At 43.2% G+C, this 7,927-nt stretch overlaps 2 long non-coding RNA genes across 2 annotated transcripts; one reads left to right on the plus strand and one right to left on the minus strand.

The window, feature by feature from the left end:
• Positions 1-1,729: 1,729 nt before the first annotated feature.
• LOC141105067 (uncharacterized) lies at positions 1,730-2,841 on the minus strand. Its single transcript, XR_012235534.1, has 3 exons — positions 2,537-2,841; positions 1,992-2,070; positions 1,730-1,894 (listed from the first exon to the last, which is right to left on the minus strand). It is a non-coding gene; the product is annotated as an uncharacterized lncRNA (long non-coding RNA).
• A 1,321-nt stretch (positions 2,842-4,162) lies between these two features.
• On the plus strand, positions 4,163-5,259 carry LOC141105116 (uncharacterized). Its single transcript, XR_012235535.1, has 3 exons — positions 4,163-4,419; positions 4,893-4,971; positions 5,090-5,259. It is a non-coding gene; the product is annotated as an uncharacterized lncRNA (long non-coding RNA).
• The last annotated feature ends 2,668 nt before the right edge of the window (positions 5,260-7,927 follow it).

Consider the following 7,927-nt stretch of genomic DNA (forward strand, 5'->3'; position numbering starts at 1 on the left):
TTTTACTCTATTATATTGTATTCTTTTATTTCCTGTTTTATTCTATTATGCTTTTTGTATTTTAAACCTTATTCTATTCTATTCTCTTTATAAATTGGAAAACAAATCAAATGATTTGAAAACTTTGAATTCGGAAAATTTGAATATTTTCGAATACAAATAAACAAAATGAAATAAACAAATTTTAACTAAACGAGTTTATGTAAATAAACGAAACGAAACATTCTTTTCATTCTGCACATGTCTACTCAAACTGTGTATCAAGTGGGAGCTCTCAGACAAACTGAGACGTGGACTGCCCAACCCCCTGTGTGGCCTGTCTGGCACTCTTACTTTGGAGAGGCCCAACCCCTGTATGGGACCGAAGATTAGCGCTGAGTCTGCTGTTTAGTTACCAATACCAGATTTGAAATGTTTTTTTACTTTGGCTGAAGTAAGCTGTCCTTTTGTTTAGCTGTGATTAAAATAAATGAACTGTTAATGCTTTCGCCAAACTGCCTGGCGGTCATTTTAGAGCTACCCAAGGTTACATTTGGTGGAGAGCATTTAAAGGGCTAGTACCAGGACCCACATTTGCATGTCCTGGGGTAGGACAGCACAAGCTCTGAAAACCTCACAAAGCGCCATGGAGGAGGTGATAAAAGCCCTGGCTCAGAGCACGATAGCCCAGCAGCAGGCCACTGCAGAAGCCATCCGTCCCCATGAGGAGGCAATGACCCAGCAACAGGAAACCACTTGCTTGCTGGTTGCCTAGTTCACAGTCCAGCAAGAAACCACTCAGCACAGGTGACTGCCTTACAGGAAGCAGTGCAACACCAGGTAGCCTTAAAAGCCAGCCACTACCTGCAAAAGTTGACGTCTAGTGATGATGTGGAGGCATTTATGGCTACTTTTAAGAGAACAGCAGAAAGAGAGGGGTGACCCCCCCCCCCCAGACCAGTGGGCTGGTATTATTTCTCCTTTCCTCACTGGGTATCCCCAGAAGGCCTATTTCGATCTGTCATCTGCTGATGCCAAGGATTACAAACAGCTGAAGGCAGAAATCCTGGCCCACCTTGAGGTGACTACTGCTATGCGGGCCCAAAAGGTACACCGTTGGAGGTACCGCCTGCACTGTCCGCCAAGGGCTCAGATACATGACCTGAGTCAACTGGTCAAAAATTGGCAGCCCAAGGTGTTAACGGGTCCCCCAGATGGTGGAGTGGTACCCGAGGGCGCTGCCAAATGACATTTAGTGCTGGGTGAGTCATGGGGACCCCAAGATAGCAGAGAAACTAGTGGAAATGGTAGGGAGACACACTGTGATGGAGGATCTACTGGGACCTGTCGAAAAAGTATAGACTTCTCAAAAATTAGTGTGACAGAGTTGCCATCATCCCTAAACATTAAACAATAGGAACCTCATTTACTTGGGATTTTATAGGGCAACAAAAGAAAAGAAATATTTTTAAAAAAATTAGATAAATTTTATTTATACAAAGATTGTTAAAAAGTAATTAAACATATGGAAATATACATTTACGAAGAATAAAAATAGAAGATGATACACTACAGAAGTGGCAAAAAATTATATATAATCCAACGCGTTTCAAAATGATTAAATTTCTTCTTCAGGGATAAATTTTTGCCATTATCTGAAAGGCACAAAAGTAACATAAATATACATACATATAAATTTTTTTAAATTTTTTAAACAACCAAAATAATATATGAGTAAAGAGGCTTACAGTAATCATGACTGACCCAGCGGATTCTCAGTGTGATACTCCAACAACCCCCATCCAGCCAGAGAACGGTCTTATATCGCGCAAAGGAGCCCTCAGATATTGAGATCCAATGAGAGACGCCTAATGTCCCAAGCAAAAAGGTGCTAGGGGGAGGGGGGATGTGAAATCTGAAAAAATATATATACATACAATCACAAAACGTCATCTGTGAGGGAGATGATGCATCCATGGAAAAAAAAAAAAAAAAAAAAAAAACCAACTAACCTTGCAACAAACCTGCGGGTTTGTGTGCCTTCACAAATTAAAGAAATCAGTGTGTAGTAAAAAGGAGAGGTTCCCCTTCCTAGAAACAAGAGGAAGAGGAATCGAAATAATAAATAATAAATAAAAAATGCAAAAATGAATGAAAAAACAAATGAAAAAACAGATGAAAAAAAAGAAAAAAAAAAAAAAAAAAAAAAAACACAACACTACCCATTATGTCCTAATATTTTGGTGGGCTTACCTAAAGGGAAACTGAGTTTAATGTATGAGGGAATGTAAATTTAACTGAATGAAAAATATATTGTGAAGGCAGTAACGCCTGAGGGTATAGTGGAATAAAACCAAAGGGGAAAATTGCATTCTTAGATGGTTAAAAAAAGGTTTATAGAAGCAACCCCATAGAAAATGACTAAAGAGTATATATTTTTATCACTCCCCAGATACTGTCCACAGGTGGGGAGAGGAGTCTGGAGAGGAATAATACAATGTCAAAGTGACAAAGAATAGAATATATCCATTGATGAAAGTAGTAATTTCAAGCTTACCATAACAGTATATCTCCCGCAGATGAGTATAAGTGAATCCAGAATCTACCAGGGGTCCAGGAGGGAAAGGAGATCCGCCCCGAGCCCGAGCACAGACCCACGGTTGTCTAATCTCAGCAGCAAACAGCCGGGAAATGACGCTGGCAGCTCGAAGGCTCCCGGCGTTCTCCTTATAAGTCCGTGCTGATGAGTGGTTTAATGAGCGCGAGGGGATGACGTCACCCCGAAGGACGTAGGCGACGTCACCTCCGCCGCTCACATTACAGATCGTGTAGACGCCTGTGTAACCGGACGTGAAGGGAGACAGGCCGGCTTCCCGCCCCGCCCACCCCCAACGTCAAGAACCGGAAGAACACAGGGAAGAGACATACATTGCTGACACTAATAAAGCGCCCGTGCGTCAGGGCGTGGGGAAAGACAGGCCGACACTCCGCTCGGCCCCCCCCCCCCCCCACACTCGTTTAAAACCAGCTGGGCGCATAAGGACAACATGGACTACTAACAAAAAAGAGTCCAAAGCCAGATCTCGAAGGGGGCAAAAACGCCCCTCATCAGATCCGCACAAGCAAGAGGGCCCGTCCAGAGACAGTTCCCACTCCCATAGATTAAAGAATTATAATAGAGTGTACAGCAGGGTCTCTGAAAAATAAATTATAACAGATGAATCAAAAATTGTCATGAATGGCTGGATATGTGGAAAAAATACCCACATCCAGAGTTGAAGCAGAGACTTTTTTAGAGGAAGCATATCCAAAAAGGATGAATCCTCAAAAGGAGAACAAAAGCCCCCGACACAGGAAAATCCATCAACCACCAGAGGATGACGTCAAATAGACGTCTCGGATGGCGATGGAAAAAACAGGGGCCCCCAAACATGAGTTCGGGCCCCCCCCTGTGCCGGGTGCACGATATGACCACGGATCTGAGTGGGGGCGATTGGAGGACCATCCGAGAAACAGTCTAATCACGAAAACCGAAGCAGACAGATACATACAAATGAATAAATAAATGAACAAATTATGAAAAATATATATCATGGACGGGACTGGGGGAACACAAGGTTCTCCCAGCCAGCCCACGAAACATCAATATACAAAACACAAAAGAATTTTTCATAAATCATATATAAATGGAAATATACCCCAATAGACATTATCATTCCAAATGCTGATCCATAGGCTATATAAGGTGTAAGTAGATAGGAAGGTGAAAGGGGGGACACAGGGAGGGAAGAAAAAGAGGAGGTTTGAAACATCAAGATAAATGAAGGGCAGGGAGATTGTATTCAGTCGGTTTTGCCAGAACTGAAACCTTCCAGAAACGGTCTAAAACTTTCTGCCTCATTTAGGCCTGGCGGGGTGGTGGCATTCAGATGTCTTATCCAACGCATTTCGCGCTGTAGAAGGATTTTATTCCAGTCACCACCTCGCAAAGGGACATGGACACGGTCTACCACCGTGAAATTCACAGATGGCATCCTGTATCCATGTCCCTTGGCTACATGTCTGCCAAGGGGAAGGTACAAGTTGCCAATCTGCATGCTTAGCAGGTGTTTGCTCACGCGTTGTCTAAATTCCTGTCTCCCTTCACGTCCGGTTACACAGGCGTCTACACGATCTGTAATGTGAGCGGCGGAGGTGACGTCGCCTACGTCCTTCGGGGTGACGTCATCCCCTCGCGCTCATTAAACCACTCATCAGCACGGACTTATAAGGAGAACGCCGGGAGCCTTCGAGCTGCCAGCGTCATTTCCCGGCTGTTTGCTGCTGAGATTAGACAACCGTGGGTCTGTGCTCGGGCTCGGGGCGGATCTCCTTTCCCTCCTGGACCCCTGGTAGATTCTGGATTCACTTATACTCATCTGCGGGAGATATACTGTTATGGTAAGCTTGAAATTACTACTTTCATCAATGGATATATTCTATTCTTTGTCACTTTGACATTGTATTATTCCTCTCCAGACTCCTCTCCCCACCTGTGGACAGTATCTGGGGAGTGATAAAAATATATACTCTTTAGTCATTTTCTATGGGGTTGCTTCTATAAACCTTTTTTTAACCATCTAAGAATGCAATTTTCCCCTTTGGTTTTATTCCACTATACCCTCAGGCGTTACTGCCTTCACAATATATTTTTCATTCAGTTAAATTTACATTCCCTCATACATTAAACTCAGTTTCCCTTTAGGTAAGCCCACCAAAATATTAGGACATAATGGGTAGTGTTGTGTTTTTTTTTTTTTTTTTTTTTTTTCTTTTTTTTCATCTGTTTTTTCATTTGTTTTTTCATTCATTTTTGCATTTTTTATTTATTATTTATTATTTTTTATTTCGATTCCTCTTCCTCTTGTTTCTAGGAAGGGGAACCTCTCCTTTTTACTACACACTGATTTCTTTAATTTGTGAAGGCACACAAACCCGCAGGTTTGTTGCAAGGTTAGTTGGTTTTTTTTTTTTTTTGTTTTTTTTTTTTTTTTTTTTCTTTTTTTTCCATGGATGCATCATCTCCCTCACAGATGACGTTTTGTGATTGTATGTATATATATTTTTTCAGATTTCACATCCCCCCTCCCCCTAGCACCTTTTTGCTTGGGACATTAGGCGTCTCTCATTGGATCTCAATATCTGAGGGCTCCTTTGCGCGATATAAGACCGTTCTCTGGCTGGATGGGGGTTGTTGGAGTATCACACTGAGAATCCGCTGGGTCAGTCATGATTACTGTAAGCCTCTTTACTCATATATTATTTTGGTTGTTTAAAAAATTTAAAAAAATTTATATGTATGTATATTTATGTTACTTTTGTGCCTTTCAGATAATGGCAAAAATTTATCCCTGAAGAAGAAATTTAATCATTTTGAAACGCGTTGGATTATATATAATTTTTTGCCACTTCTGTAGTGTATCATCTTCTATTTTTATTCTTCGTAAATGTATATTTCCATATGTTTAATTACTTTTTAACAATCTTTGTATAAATAAAATTTATCTAATTTTTTTAAAAATATTTCTTTTCTTTTGTTGCCCTATAAAATCCCAAGTAAATGAGGTTCCTATTGTCTACTGGGACCTGTCAAACCTTGAGGACCCTTGCCAGTGTGGAGAGCCAAGCCATCCATAAACCAGGGAGTCAGCACTCTGAGTCAAGGAGCAACCACCCCAGTGTCCCAGAGCTCTGCTCTGGCGCAAAGTAATGAGGGCATGCTGTGCTGGTGGTGTCACTGCCGGAGCCATATCCAGACCCACTGTCCCCTGCAGGAGGAACCCTTGGAGTGTGGCGCTTTATGGAAGATGTCCTTTTATGCCCCAAAGGTCTGTGCTGCCCACCTGGACTTGACTGAGGAGCGGTTGGAATGTGACCTTTGGGTGAACCAGCTTCATGTGTGAGCGCTGTTGGACTCCAGAGGTATGATGACACTTGTGGGTAGCTGGGGAGGTGGGTCTGGGAGAAAGAACCCTGAGGGTGGTGTGCATACACTGGGACACCACAGAATATACACTGGTATCAGTGACAATCGCCATAGCCTGTGGCACAATGGTCCAGGAGGTTGGGGTGGTACCCAACCTTGTTGAACTTTAGGACTGCGTGAGTCGGACTACCAGGACAGCTGGACTGCTCTGTTCCCTTTAAGGGGCTGGACACAACACTGATAGAGTTGCATCTGGGGCAGATGGTCCACCAGCTAAAGGGACCCCTGAGGGAGGGCGAACCCACTCTTATGCAGGTCATGGTTAGGGAGAACATAGAGGAAGCCTCCCTTCACGTTTTGTCTAAGGAGGATGAGGGAGAAAACTCCTTGCCCACCCTGATCTTGAGATGTCACGGGGTGCATTTTCTTCTGCCCAAAAGAGGGATGCCACATTGAAAAATGCCTGGGAACAGGTTGCCGTAGTAAGTGGGGTGTCACAAGTACCTGAGGTTGAAAAAAGGTTTCCAGCTTTGGACATTGCTGAGCTGCTATACCGGGTTATCGAGATTAGGGGAAAAGTGGTCGACCAGTTACTGGTTCTCCAGCCTTTCAGATGCACCATGCTCAACCTAGCCCACAATGACGCATTGGGGGGGTCACTGGGGGGCTGACAAAACCAAGGCACAAATAAAGGACCAGTTCTACTGGCCGTGAGTGACAGCAGAGGTGAGACCTTATTGCAGTTCATGTCCCACCTGCCAGCACCAATGCCCCACTTGAGGAACCCGTTGGTGCTGTTGCCCAGTATTGAGGTACCATCAGAGCATGTTGCGATGGATTTGGTGGGCCGTTTGGTGAAATCAGCTCTGGGCCACCAATACATCCTTGTGGTGCTTGATTATAGATGGCAGAGCTCCCAGGTGCTCGATCCACAATCGCTGGCTGACTAGAGTAATGTGGGAAAAAAATGATCTGCACTCTGGTTGTTGCTCTTAAAAGTTCTTCATTTTATTGAATAGCCACAGTGAACAAATGCAGATTAAGTAATTAGGGAACTTGGTTAAGTAATTGCCAGACCATTGTTCCTAATTTTTACTGACAGTCTGACTGGAACGGTACCAGCTGATTGGAGAAAAGCCAATGTAGCACCAATATTTAAAAAGGGCCCAAAATACACCCCTGAGATTTACAGACCAGTAAGCCTAACATTAATAGTATGCAAGCTCTTGGATGGGATGATAAGAGACTATATACAGGATTTTAGTAAGGAGAACGGTATCATTAGCAGTAATCAGCATGGATTCATGAAGAATCGTTCTTGCCAAACCAATCTATTAACCTTCTATGAAGAGGTGAGTTGCCATCTAGATAAAGGAAGGACTGTAGACGTGGTTTATCTGGATTTTGCAAAAGCATTTGACACAGTTCCCCATAAACGTTTACTGTACAAAATAAGATCCGTTGGCATGGACCATTGGGTGAATACATGGATTGAAAACTGGCTACAAGGGCAAGTTCAGAGGGTGATGATAAATGGGGAGTACACGGAATGGTCAAGGGTGGGTAGTGGGGTCCCCCAGAGTTCTGTGCTGGGACCAATCCTATTTATTTTGTTCATGAACGACCTGGAGGATGAGGTAAACAGTTCAATCTCTGTATTTGCGGACGATACTAAGCTAAGCAGGGCAATAACTTCTCCGCAGGATGTGAAAACCTCGCAAAAAGATCAGAACAAATGAATGGGGTGGGCAACTACATGGCAAATGAGGTTTAATGTAGAAAAATGTAAAAGATTGCATTTGGGTGGCAAAAATATGAATGCAATCTATACACTGGGGGGAGAACCTCTGGGGAATCTAGGATGGAAAAAGACCTGGGGGGTCCTAGTAGGCTCAGCAATGGCCAAGCTGCTGCTAGCAAAGCAAACAGAATATTGGCATGCATTAAAAAGGGGATCAACTCCAGAGATAAAACGATAATTCT

The sequence above is a fragment of the Aquarana catesbeiana genome, linkage group LG01 (genome assembly GCF_042186555.1).
Source record: "Aquarana catesbeiana isolate 2022-GZ linkage group LG01, ASM4218655v1, whole genome shotgun sequence".
Classification (NCBI taxonomy): domain Eukaryota; kingdom Metazoa; phylum Chordata; class Amphibia; order Anura; family Ranidae; genus Aquarana; species Aquarana catesbeiana.